This window comes from Macrobrachium rosenbergii, chromosome 48 (assembly GCF_040412425.1).
Source record: "Macrobrachium rosenbergii isolate ZJJX-2024 chromosome 48, ASM4041242v1, whole genome shotgun sequence".
NCBI lineage: Eukaryota > Metazoa > Arthropoda > Malacostraca > Decapoda > Palaemonidae > Macrobrachium > Macrobrachium rosenbergii.
In genome coordinates, this window is record NC_089788.1 from 60,869,402 (window position 1) to 60,884,022 (window position 14,621).

At 38.0% G+C, this 14,621-nt stretch overlaps 1 long non-coding RNA gene across 1 annotated transcript in view; it reads right to left on the reverse strand.

Moving 5' to 3' along the window:
- LOC136831450 (uncharacterized) overlaps nt 1-13,098 on the reverse strand; it is a 54,680-nt gene extending 41,582 nt beyond the window's left edge. Inside the window, exons 1-2 of the long non-coding RNA XR_010850882.1 lie at nt 13,017-13,098; nt 7,464-7,584 (exon numbers count right to left, since the gene is read on the reverse strand). This is a non-coding gene — a long non-coding RNA (uncharacterized lncRNA). The remainder of the gene's footprint in view (nt 1-7,463; nt 7,585-13,016) is intronic.
- Nucleotides 13,099-14,621: the final 1,523 nt, after the last annotated feature.

The following is a 14,621-nucleotide window of genomic DNA, read 5'->3' on the forward strand; positions in this document are numbered from 1 at the left end:
GAAGAGACATTGAAGAATAAGATGAAAATGGTGCCTCAAGAACAAACTATGCCACAGACGAAAGCTGAAGAGAAAAAGGCTTCGTATAAAACTCGATGTCTGAGGAAGCCCCAGATCAATTGCAAGGCTTTCTACCAACAAATGGACAGCATCGAGGAGAAACTTCGCCAAATCAGTGCACTGAAACGACCCCTACTGGCACCAAGAGGCACCCAAAAGACCCAATTAAAGCTCCAGCGAATCAAAAGCCCTTGCCGAAAGGAAGCGCATCACAAAATGAGGCTGGAATCTGCAGCCAGACTACAAACACTGGAGCGAGAATCAGAAATGGTTCGAAGGCTGTACAAGATCAACTCCGTCACGTGAATGGCGGTCAAGATGATTCTGCTTTTGATGAAGACTGCTTGTCGGTGGATGGAGAGGCCACGATATCTACGATGTTGGGAACAGGAATAAGCTGAGGTTTGCGAAGGAAATCAACCCCGGATATGGATGTGGAAGCAACTCTGCGCGATGGACACACTACAGCGACTGGTGGGACTGGCGGCAAGTGCCCGGACACTGGACTGTTGTGCACCCGTTCCTGCCACGCGATACCCTCTGGAACCGGGTTCAATGCCCAATCACATAAGCGAAAGGCAACCACTGGCGCGGCGTAAAAACCCGTAAGTTTCATGCCTCTTTCCTTATGTGAAATGGGTTATGCATTGCATAATGGATCCCATTCTTGCATATACTGCAGAGGCAACCACTGGCGGCGTAAAACCGTAAGTTTCATGCCTTTATATATGCAAATGGGTTTTATGCATGCATACCGGATCAACTCTGCATATACTCGTGGCAACCCTGCGCGGCGTAAAAGCCCGTAAGTTTCATGCCATTCATATATGCAAAGTGTTTGATCCCAGCGTGGCCTTAGGGGCACTACTTCGACTGGCACCAAGAGGCACCCAAAAGACCCGACTAAAGCTCCAGCAAATAAAAAACCCCTAAGCAGAAAGGAAGCGCATCACAAAATGAGGCTGGAATCTGCAGCCAAACTACAAACACTGGAGCGAGAATCAGAAATGGTTCGGAAGCTGTACAAGATCAACTCCGTCACGTGAATGGAGTGTAAAGATGATTCTGCTTTTGGATGAAAACTGGTGGTTTGCTTGCAGAGGAAAGAAGCCACGATATCTACGATGTTGGGAAGAGGAATGAGCTGAGTTTTGTGATGGAAATCAATCCCGGATATGGCTGTGGAAGCAACTCTGCACGATGGACACACTACAGCGACTGGTGGGACTGGCAGCAAGTGCCCGGACACTGGATTGTTGCGCACCCGCTCCCCTGCCACACGATACCCTCAGGAATGGGGTATCAATGCCCAATCACATATGCGAGGAAGGCAACCACTGGCGCGGCGTAAGAACCCGTAAGTTTCATGCCTCTTTCATTATGTGAAATGGGTTATGCATTGCATAATGGATCCCATTCTTGCATATACTGCAGAGGCAACCACTGGCGCGGCGTAAAAACCCGTAAGTTTCATGCCTTTTATATATGCAAAATATGGGTTTTATGCAATGCATACCGGATCAAATTCTTGCATATACTCTGGTGGCAACCTCTGGCGCGGCGTAAAAACCCGTAAGTTTCATGCCTTTTATATATGCAAAGTGTTTGATCCCAGCGTGGCCTTAGGGGCACTTAGGTGCACTAAGATCTTAGTCGATGGGCATCGTCAGAAGTCGCTGTACTTAGAAGTCGTGCAATTGGAGATTGGTAGCTTCCTGTCCATAGCGAAGGAATGATTGGATTGCGGATTTTCATCAAGGAATCAAGACGTTCCCAACAGCAAGCAGAATCATCTGGAGGCGTTACAAGATGTAGGGTCATAAGATTGAGGATTTCATCTCTCTTGGCTAGCTGATGGAGCTGAGAATGGGGAAGGGTCCACCCCTGGTAAAAATAAACCCCCATTCGATGACGCTCTGTTAGCAATGATGCCCCAGGGGTGAGATCACTTGTGGTCGTCAAAGGAACTTCACATATATATATATATATATATATATATAATATATATATATATATATATATATATATATATATATATATATATTAATATATATATATATATATATATATATATATATATATATATATATATATATATATATATATATATATATATATATATATATATATATATATATATATATATATATATATATATATATATATATATATATATATATATATATATATATATATATATATATATATATATATATATATATATATATATATATATATATATATATATGTGTGTGTGTGTGTGTGTGTGTGTGTATACATATACATATATATAATATATATGAGTGAATTTTATCACATCACTGTGATTCATATACAAGCATTAAGCTACAAATGTCCTTTAATATCCAATTCGCTCTACCTTGGAAATAATATATTTTCATATATGTTACCTGAATGGGAATTTTTTAGTTGATAATAAGTTCGTCGTCCCGTGGGATCGAACCACGGAAAAACAAGAACTCAGAACTACAGTAACGCTTCAACCACATAGCCTTGTGGTTTAAGGCGTCACTGTAGTCCTGAGTTCTCGTCTTCCGTGGTTCGAGCCCACGAGACCACGAACTTATCACCAACAAAAAAATTCCCCTTCAGGTAACATATATGAAAATATATCATTTCCTAGGTAGAGCGAATTGGATATTAAAGGACATTTTACCCATTCAAATTGCAGAAACATGTTTAAAACTGAATGCTAATTTTGCTTATATTTACCATCAACTTTTTGAATTATGAAGGCATCAAGTTAAAATATTTTCCCCATTTTTATATTTATTTAGGTTAGTATTATCTAAATCTTCAGTATTATTATTTTATCATTATTTTTAATGGGGGGGGGCACGTGCCCAAGTGCCCTCCCCAATCCGCTAGAGTATACATGAGTGTGTGTGTGTGTAGATTGGCTTCAGGGTCTTCAGATATTCCCTGGGGACCCCATAAGAATTTCTTCTGAGGTTATATATATATATATATATATATATATATATATATATATATATATATATATATATGTATATATATATGATTAGAAAGAGGGGTGAAGAATTATTCCAAATATTACCACACACTGGGCATGACCAACTTTCCAGGGAATCAGCAAGAATTCCTGAAGACTGAAGCAGCTCCCGTGGAGTCCAAAATGACTCCAGAATCCCAGCAGAATCCAGGCACATCAATTTCTGTGTCCAGGGATCAGCAAGAGTTCCCGAAGACAGGATCGGTTCCGGCCTATGATCATGTCACAGGTTTCAACGTGTTGAGAAAAACCGGAGTCCCTCTTAAAGAGCATTTCAATTCCTCACTGATGGGCACTGAAAACGGGCAGGGATCTTTCAACTTGTTTCACATTTAATTTCCTCTCACATAACCCGGCCCAGTCTCTCGCAATTTTATTGAGAAAATCGTCGACACACTGTTCACCTACACCTACTCTGTGTATGCAGTATTCGCCGCTTCTGCCATCGATGATGACGTAGCAATAGGCATACGCTTTCTGCTTCGAAACGATTCTCGGGTTTTCATCTTCTTCTTCCGGCTGTCTGTTGTACGCCTCAAAATCTAAGAAGGCGATGTGTGAGCTTTTATTCAGCGCTTTCACTTTGGTGAACTGTTTAAACTGGCCAGGTTCAGGGTATAGAACGGTGGTTCGGGTTGAACATCTTTGGGTGTGAGCGTCGCGGATGGCTGGAGTTTTGAAGAGAGTGAGGCAATTGTAACACACGCCCGCTGCATGGTCACGCCTACCTGATTTCATACGGTGGAAAGTATCTACGAAGGTTGGCAAATCCTTGATGAGGGCGACATGGTCATCAGTGATCAACAGTAGAGGAACTGGTCGGGGACTCGATTTGTTGCCCCCCTTTCTGGCGAGATGCACTGTCCATTGTTTTTTCTGTCCCTTTCCCATGACTTCTTCACTCAATTTATATACATAAATATTAAGGTTGTTATCCTTCTCTAACGTTTTGAAGGTATCACTGTTCACAGGTATGTTAGGCGTGTGTTTAATGGTGAAGCGTTTCAAGTTTATTCGTCTTTTCACATCTTGGGTGAGGTTGCGGTTGGATCATCATTTCCCTCGAGTATGCTGTATGCTTCTAACGCTGTAATGACGCAGTTGTACCCCGAATTGATGTTAACGATTTGTCCACCGCCCCTGACTCCTGCAGGATACTCTTGAAAATTGGCCATGTTCACCAGTTCTCACCGGGAGATCTTGATCTGTACACTGCGCAACGATGTGATGCGCCAACCTGAACCTTCACTCAAGTTTAGTCTATCTTCTAGATTGCTCGCCACACATTCGATAGCCTCGTCTATCACATCAAGCGCAGTGTCCAGTAAAAAGTACCAGTTTCACGAGTGGCACTGGCACCCGTCATTCTCTCTCTGCTGATGACAATGCACAAGTATAGCATGGCGCTATTTACATTCAGGTTGTTGAGAGCGCGTATAACCTCCTCAGCAAGTTGCATTCGGTTAAGTCTGAGTGTCGTTGTCACATCGATGTGGGTTCCCACCGCAGTCGAGTATGTGATGGGATTCACAATCCGGTTGCCTACCTCTCCTTCCTTGTCAAGCAATGGTGCTTCCTGCTGCTGGGGCACTCGCTGTTTGGCACCGCCTACTCGACAATGTCTTCCAGCATTCACTGTACATGTTTCCATCGCATTTGCTTCACTCGGTGGAGGTGCAACGGTCGGCGGTGGAGGTGCGACGAAGGCATTCGAAGTGGAGGTGGAGGAAGCTGCGAAATAGGGGTGGCTGTGGTGAATTTTAAAAGTATCAAAAGAATGTTTTATATGTAAAATGTGACAATGTTTTATTTTATGGAGACTGGTCAAAATGAATTATTCTTACCAGATACAGGAGTAGCTGCGTTCTCTCCTACAGAGGTTACCCTTGCTTCGCTCGGCAGAGGAGTAGTGTGGGTGTTAGGAGAGGCTGCAAAATAGGAATGGCTGTGGCGAATTTTTAATTATAAAATGTAAAGTTTTATATGTAAAAAGAGCGGCAATATTCACGTAGACTGGTGTTGCATCATATATGAAAAATTAAAATTATTATTATTATTATTATTATTATTATTATTATTATTATTATTATTATTATTATTATTACCAGAGCTGAGAGTAGTGTTCTCTCCTGCAGGGATGGGTCTCGTGTTCGATCCTTTCTGACCTCTCTCACTGCTTCTTCTTCTTGTTCCGCCATTAGCGCTACTCTTCCTCCTATGCAATGTCTTTGCCACTGATGGTATTAATAAATCCCATAGCATTGGCTGTTCGCTACTGCTCGAGCTGTCATCGCCACTGCTGGAGATGCTGGAATTACCCATCTCTGCTGGCGGGATGTTGTGGAGTATAGCTAAGCATTCTGTGAACTGGTGTCCGTCTCGCCAAACTCATACATTATATAGCGGGATGTCACTCCTAATCAAACTTTTATCGATAAAGTGGGATTAATAACAGATAGATACCTAATCAGACTCTTATCGATAGAGTGGGATTAATAACAGATAGTTTATAACGCTTCAACTCTTATCAGTGATACACCTGTTCATGAGTCACGCAGCGGGTCTAAATCATATCAGCAGCAGATACCTAATCAGACTCTTATCGATAGTGTGGGATTAATAACAGTTAGTCTATAACGGTTCAGCTCTTATCAGTCACACAGCTCTCTAATATCAGTTCAGATCTGTTCGGCAAGGTGTCTCCTCCTCCTAATCAGACTCTTATCGATAAAGTGGGATTGATAACAGATAGTTTATATTGATTCATCTCATCAGTCATGCGACAGTTGATGAGTCACTCAGTGGGCCTCTCTCATATCAGTTTGGGGACCTTTTCCCCTACTTACTACATAATTTTTTTTTATATATGCATGTTATTTTCGAAAGCAAAAATATAAAAATAAAATTGCAAGTTATTTTCTTCACCAAAAATATAAAAACAAAATAAATAATAATTGAGGACGCCAAATGACACCCTTTCTTGAGGACGCCAAATGTTCAGGACGCCAGGACGCCAAATGGCACCTTTTCCCCTACTTACTGCATAATTTTTTTTTATTTAAGCATGTTATTTTCGAAAGCAAAAATATAAAAATAAAATTGCATGTTATTTTCTTCACCAAAAATATAAAAACAAAATAAATAATAATTGAGGACGCCAAATGACATCCTTTCTTGAGGACGCCAAATGTTCAGGACGCCAAATGGCACCTTTTCCCCTACTGATTAATAGTCACAAACTACATGTTCTTTCCTTTGATTTTTCGTGGGGTATTAATACTTTTGTTTTTTATTTCCATGGGATCGTTACTGATGTCTTAGTTCCACTGAGTCATTATTGATTATGTCATCGATCTTATGTGGATCCTTGCTTATTATGTCTCATGTACTTTGGGTTAATATATTATTCTTTGATTGTAACAGGATTATTACTTTTTACGTCCAGTTCGCTCGGGATTATTCAGCCCATAAAGACATCACAAATTCACTCAGTCAACACACCCATTCTGCAACCTACTTTTGCAACACGCCAGTCCTTCCCAATGTATACAGGGTAATTATTACCTCCGTCCTTTCATAGAATAGAGAAATTTCTGCTTTTATTTTTGGTTGACGATTCAACCTACAACGGACCTAGAGAAGGTTCCAAGGGAAGATCCTTCCGTCCTTAGTAGTCTCACCTTCACTCATATGAATGATCGTGAGTTACTTTTCTGTTTATGTGGGGAAAGGAACGACCGTAGGAAGGGCATTTAAAATCTTGTTTTCCGAGTCAGGCAGTTGGAAAGAAATGATTTCCTAGCTTTCGTCCTCAAAGTCTGAGAGCTCAATTAGGTTTCTGAAGGCTTAAATCGGGTGAATAGTTCCACCTTGGAATTGTAGCAAGTTTTGCTCAAACTTGAAATTTCTTCAGTGGTACCTTTCCGATTAATTTGATGTCGGGGATTTTTTGTAGAGTAGTTTTTATTACAAAATGAAAAATGAGAGAATACCTCATATTTATCAGAGAAATTTGGTCATTATAGGACAGTAGAATCAGACTTGATGGAGATCATGATGAAACAGAACAATAAAAGAATATATCTTTATCATTCGCTACCTTGGAGGAAAACTTGCCAAACGCAGTAAAGATAAACAATCAAGATCTACAAAAAGCTGACAAATGCCGAAAAGGAAGTTGCTGGGGATTCTGACAACAGCAAGATCAATTTATATACAAACAGAGGTTTTATCTGAATTACTCTAATGAAAGGAGGTGGTCCCAAAATAGCGGAAGCCGAAGAGGAATTTTAACAATTAGATCTGTCTTCCGTGTATAACTTTTAAAGGTACCCAAGTGAAAAATACCAGTCTCATAGCAGTCACTAACCTTAGATACTGGTGCGAGGGATAGCTTTAAGGTCGACCATTCAATATTTTCTCTTCCCATGTTAACTGACCCAAGTCACTGATGTGGATTTGTTTGAGAAGTGAGCACACAGAGCCGAAGGCTGCAAGACAACAGACAAGAAAGGAAAAAGATTACTCAAGCATAATACAACACCATGACCAGTATAAGCAAATATCCTGCGGGTGTCAAGGACCTTAAATTATTTGCAAAAAAAGCCATATATGAATCTCCCGAACCTGCGGCCAATAAGGGTGTGTTTAGCAAGATGAGTCATTCTGCAGCACTGCTTATCTTAGACAACTGGGACCTCATGAGAAATACAAGGATGAGTTGGCCAGCTATTTAAAGCCTTCCTCGACTTCTCACATGCATTTGAAAGCAAAATCCAGATTAAAATTTCTGGAGCAAGCACAGGTTTTTTATTTAAATTTTTATAATTTTTCATTGCAATTTCTTTTTTAGTTAAATTTATATTTCTAAAGGAGATATTCAATAAATAATTTCAGATTGCGAGGGTGCTCAAAAAAGTTTGCATAAACGTTTTCTTTACAAGTTGAAAGAAAAAAAAGAGACAGAGTATTGATTTGGTATGTATATGGGAATATTCTTTATTACTGCACACATTACTCTGAATGACTCTTATACGACAATGAATAACCTCTGTGGCTTATTGTTCTATTACCTTTTATTTAATCCTACTTCACTGTCCCCACTCTTTCTTTTACTTAAAATTCCATCACCGAATTTCACTATACTGGTTCATTCACCAGACGACGTCAATAAAAGCTAGATAGCAACACCAACTCAGCAGCCGGGAAATGGCATCCATTATCATGTGCCTGTTGCTGTTCATATCAAGCTCAACTTGGACTTTCAAAAGACTCAACATAAAACAGCGCAGCTTCTCCTTCCCCTGCTGTGAATGCCACACGAAATTACACGAGGCTCTGGCATTACTGGGCATTAGCACGCGATTGCAACGTCCCTCACACGAATCATAATAAAAGGACACCCCATTAAAGATGTACTAGATGCTTTTGTGTCGCGCAAACAAATAAGAAATTGGCTTTGAATGTAAAAGAAATGTCTATCTATCAATGTTATCGTGACTGATGTTTTATGAAACCCTTCAGAAATCAATCTCGTGTCTTTAAGAAACCTACTTGAGTGATTATATTCGAGACGAAGAAAATGTTTCTATAATGTGGACAAAACGTTCAACGATTCCGAAACAGGATCAAAGGCTGATGCAAAAGCATCCCCCTCGAGACAAATTCAAACCCATAAGTCTCCCATTGCACTGAGAAATGCATAACCTTTGACATTTCATTGTGTTAATCAAAGGGATATTTTTATATAATAAGAGGCCAGAGAACAGAATTAAACTCTGAAAGAAAGAAATATATATATATATATTATATATATATATATATATATATATATATATATATATATATATATATATATATATATATATATATATATATATATATATATATATATATATATATATAAATTTGTCTCACGTCAAGATCAATTAAAAAGCAAGGGCGCTACCAAGTGAACCACACAGGTCATAAAAGAAACTGGAACTTAAGTACTACTGTACCTAAGGCTTTCACCTAGGCAGGCTTCCTTCGTAGCATACCAGCAAGTTTTCTCCCACTTCCCGACTCAGCAATGACCTACTTGATAGAATTTCATTCGAATTATCCTTTCTGATGAGTAAGATAGATGTAATCAATACCCTATCACGTGTGGAACAGAAATCAATTTCTGACTCACATAGGGATCGAGCCTACTGTACGTCTTTCAACTGAAAGGCAAGCAAGGGCGCTACCAACTGAACCATATATACGAGTATATATAGATTTATATATACTGTATATATATATATATATATATATATATATATATATATATATATATATATATATATATGTGTGTGTGTGTGTGTGTGTGTGTGTGTGTGTATGTGTATGTGTATACAGAGAGAGAGAGAGAGTTAGACAGATAAATAATTTGATATTCAAGGAGCAAATAAAAGCATTAGAGTAAAATCTTAAGCAAGTTAACACGTGATATGTTGAACAGTGTAATAACTATCTTCTTACAAATGAATACTCTTTCTGACTATTATAATCAGAAGTAGAAAAATACTGAGAGAGAAATCGAACGTAAAACTCCATCTTAACAAGTCCAGACGAAGAGAATGCCCGAATGATGTTTAATAAGGAAAAGGGCAGGATCAAATTTCTCCCTCCAACACCACCATTTAATTTTTGGCCGGAATATTGGCTGGACGATCCGTCGAGGTGAATCGATAACTTATGTCAAAAGCCAGGCGGGAGGAAGAGCGATATGATACGGGAGAAATTCTTTCTAACTGGGTGTTATACTTTCTTAGAGGGTAAATCGGTAGATTAAAATTAGAATTCAAATTAGCTCAGGATAACATTACGATCTTCAGCAGAAAGTAAGATGTTTAAGTAATGTGTTGGCAATTACGAAGGAAATATTTTACGCAAAAACGAAAAATAAATCCTCTATAAGAGCCACTGTCCACTCGTACAGGAAAAACTAAACTAACTGAAAAAACGGTTATCCCACTAGAAAAGCAAAGATTATCCCACGAACAAAAGCTAGCAAAGAAAGAAAGAAAGAAAGAAAGAAAGAAAGAAAGAAAGAAAGAAAGAAAGAAAGAAAGAAAGAAAGAAGAAAGAAAGAAAGGGGACTAAAGCGCTTACTGCATAAAAACAGCGGGGAAAGTAAGACTGGCAAAAGAGAGAATTCCTAAACCAATAAAGAAGGGAAGAATTCCTCCACTCCACCAAAGAGAAACAAATAAAACAGCAAGAGAGAGAACGTAGTTGAGATTCCGAGGTTGGAATTAACGCTACGAAATCCATGAATATTCCATTTCTGGTTCTTAGTTCCATCACGTTATTCCACCATAGCCTGAGGGAATTGCAGAAAGTTGATCTCATTAAATCAAGTCTCTAGTCTTGCTTTTACGGCAGAACACCATTCTTCAAAAATGTCTGTTTAATAGCGCCTGTTTCATTCGACAGAATTATAAAGTAACTTATTCAATTTGTATCTCGTCTGATGTTTTAAATCTGTTGTTAAAATTCGATTATATTATGAACATCTCTCTATATGCATATGTAGCTTTCAGTGTGTAATAGTAGGTGAAGATTCTCCGGATAGGAACGCCGGACAAGACAGCAGAGCTAACCTTACTTCCAAACTTATGTCATACGAAAAAAAGGCCGAGTAATGATTTCCTCTTCAACCTCTACATTAGGGTTAACCTTGAACGTCAGTGAACCTCAGCAACCAAAGAAATTTTTGGAGCACTGTTTTGCCAAATCAATCACGCTGGGAGATAAGAGGTCATTCTGTGATTATTAACATGAATGAAAATTTCCATAACTGCAGAAATACTCTGAGCAACCTAGTTCAGCGCAAAAGACCTTTGTTGCAGTATGGCTTAAAAATTAAATGATTAAGAATAGGATAAATTTACTCGTTCTTATAAGTATATAATATATTTGTCAGCTGTTCTTCTTAAGAGTTTATTTCGCAAAGGAACTTTTCCAAATCCTAATCATAACCAAAGCATTAACCTTTTTGATGACAATCAATCCAAAGACCTGGTCAATAAACAACAAACTACAATCTTGAGTCATTTGAGAGTCATTTTGTTTTAAATTTATGGAGTATGCAGTCATTGCCATCACTATCTTGTTAGTGATGCTAGAATGACATTCTGGATATTCATCATAATTATTTCTGTTAAGCCAGTTTTCAGGCACTGTACCGCGTTTGCAGTCTCGTAAAATTCGCATATGATTAAACTGTGGAATCTTGGGATATCATAATTAACGAAATGTTCACTGAATGACAGGAGGTGAATAATCCCCTTAGTCCATTACCTTACTCTGTACCCATAGTAAACAATCTCTGCAATAGCAGTTCAACCTGTGGCGTGTTAGTTCAACTGATTTAGCTTCTTTATTTTTAATATTCAATCCAAGAGAGCAGGTTTAGGTTTGTACTTACATTTTATCATATTCCTTGAAATCATGACAATATACTGTAGTAACCGAAGAAAAATAATGAATTCAGTTACTCCAATCATATGAACAAGATTAAAGCCGATTTTCAATTAGATGCTACTTTAAAAGACCTAAAAATTATATAAAATAAAAGATTTTTCACGTATGGAGCTGGGTCCGACGTTTCCTAATTTCCAGTAAACGATTAAATGAGACCTCTGTAAATCGTTGCTGTAACATAAATAGGATTAAAATTAAATCCTGTAATTAAATGCGACCTAATTTTATAAACGTAGAGCGAAAATATATTTTCTTTTTTCCATCCACCGAATTAGTGTTGCAATTAACACTCTTTGATAAAATGCATTCATCACGACATTAATGTCTTCTCAATTTTTTCCATCATTTGAAAATGATAATATAACTATTCAAGAGATCTCCGGAACCTTATCTCGTCCGCTTCGAGATATACGAAGGTGCTCTTCTTTTTCCGCTCCAAAATTAAATAAAATAACATAAAAAAGTATTAAGTTCCAATCGTTCAAGGAATTTTATATACTTATTATGTTAGTAATCGAATAAATCTGAAAGTATCTAAACTCTAAAAAGAAAACATCTAAACAGGGCACAGAGAAAACGGAGACCAAAACTGTACATGAGGAATCATCGAAATAATAAAAAAAAGTCATTCCAATATTTGGAACCGTAATCTCCCTCTACGTACATTCACTAAAGGGGCTGAGGATTAAATTGTTTTTTGATGTCCATAAATGTCAGAGGACATTTTTTTCTTTGTCGTATCTTTTACCCTCCTTGAAGTGGAAAATTCCGCCGCCATTATCACGCAGACTGAGAGAGAGAGAGAGAGAGAGAGAGAGAGAGAGAGAGAGAGAGAGAGAGAGAGAGAGACTGGGACACCACTGTTATAACTGCAATTCAAACTGCCATAACATCCTTTCAAGGTGCGATGAGAATTTCTTTTATATCTTCAAACTTTTACATTACTTTCTTTTATTCTCTTCTGTTTGTTTTTTATTCCTTCTCCATTTGTTTCATATTCATCTTATCTTGGTTAACGTTTCATTAGACAAAAGAAATGAACGAACATTATATCGCTATGTGAGTTTAGCTACACAAAAAAAGAGGAAGTCTCTGCATATGTCTGTTAGTCTGTGCAAATACTGTGAAAGCATCATCCATCAATATATGTTTCTGTCTAAGTAAACTTGCTTTTGTTCTCATCTACTTTGGAACAGGATGAATCTGAAAAAAAGATGCCTCTTCATTCTTCACAAATGGACAATACTATCGACAGTTTCTTTCCATGAAGTCATTTTTTTTTTTGTCTTCACACAATTTGAAGTAGATGAATGGCTCCAAAGTGAATTGCCTTTCCAATCTTAGCAAGGTTTCCACAATCGCGTCAAGTTGTGTGACCCTTCTAACCCTTATCAACTCTAAGATAACTTACCTGGAACCCTGGAACTCGAACCATATTGCTTTCCAGACGGAATTCAGTTTCTCATGGCGGTCCACCATCCACGGACTGAAATGAAGAGAGAATCGCTAAAACATAGAAATAAAAGAGAAAATTAAAATGAAACTAATCTTTTTACGCATTCTATGTTAAATTGAGTGGCTTCATGGAAAAACAACACTGCTTTCCCTGCTCCATTCTCCCTTTATCCACACGTCAAATGTTTCTGTAGATGAAATAGTAAGAAGCTGCCTAAGTATGGTCCACAAAGGAAGTTTATTCGTCTTCCTAAAGTTTGATGGTGCTTGAGACAGTGATTGTTCTTTCTCGTGTTTCCTTAAAACCATCCTAGTTAAGAGAATAGTACCAACAAAGCCTCTAAGAAAGATGGGAGAATCTGCCGACTTTACACCGTAATGAGGAAGCTTCTCAAGGGTGCTCTTCCAGGTCTTGTGGAAAAATGAATCAAAGGAATTTGATGACTATGAGACATCGCTCGAGGCAGAGCGCCAGCATTCAAGGAGATTGTTTCAATCAGGCTTTGTTAAAGCGAAATCAAATTACCGTCGCTCCCTCCTCCTCTCCTCCCCCCACCCTTCTCTTTCTCTCTTCACTTTATATATATATATATATATATATATATATATATATATATATATATATATATATATATATATATATATATATATATAATGCCTTTGTGTTTTTGTATTACATACATTCACAGACTACTGTATTGTTTGTCTGTCTACAAGCCTCTGTCTGTTATTTTCTCTCACTCTACCATTAACGTTCTATGCAAAACACCACGTCTTTATTTATGAAATATAAGTATTTCCTTTATGTAAATGCATTCTCCAAGCATCCACGTCGCTTCTGTGAGGGAGGTTTTTACCTTCCGATCAACATCTGGCCACAAAACGCCAGGAGATGAGATAGACAGAAGAACCTTCTGGAAGGACAGAGGCTCAGCTGGAATGAGGAACATCACTAACCAAGTAGTTAATTATTACGCGTCCTGATGAATAGGACCTCTCGTGATTTCGGGAAGTGGAGCCTAATTATTCGTAGTTCTTTGGTAGAAAATACAAGATCTCCAAGTCTGTTTCCGAAACGATGGGGAATGTGATTAAAAAAGAGGAGAAATACACGAGTTTTAAGACCGGTTTTGGAAAATGCCGTTTTCCACGCTCACAGATTTTGTCACTCGGTTTCGTGGATTTTCATATTCAGTGTTGTAAGGTTCATGAAATGCAATATATAAATGCTCTCACTCCTGCTATATTTTAAGAATACCTATCATGCAGTACGAGTATGTACACCTTACGATAAATTACTTTTATTTTCCTTATTCTTAATAATATATAACTGAACTTCGGGCACGAAGCTTTCGGGTATTTACCAGCGAAAGCTCTCAGAATAAAAATAAAAAATGCAAGAATCTTTTCAATTTCGAAAGAATAACGTCTTAAGGAAACGATCTGTAAGATTGATAGACAGATGGATGGATAGATAGTAAAAGAGAACTTTTATGCAGAAAAATCATGAAAGAAATTTGGGAATCACCATAAAAAAGGTCATTACAGTTTTCATGGCCTT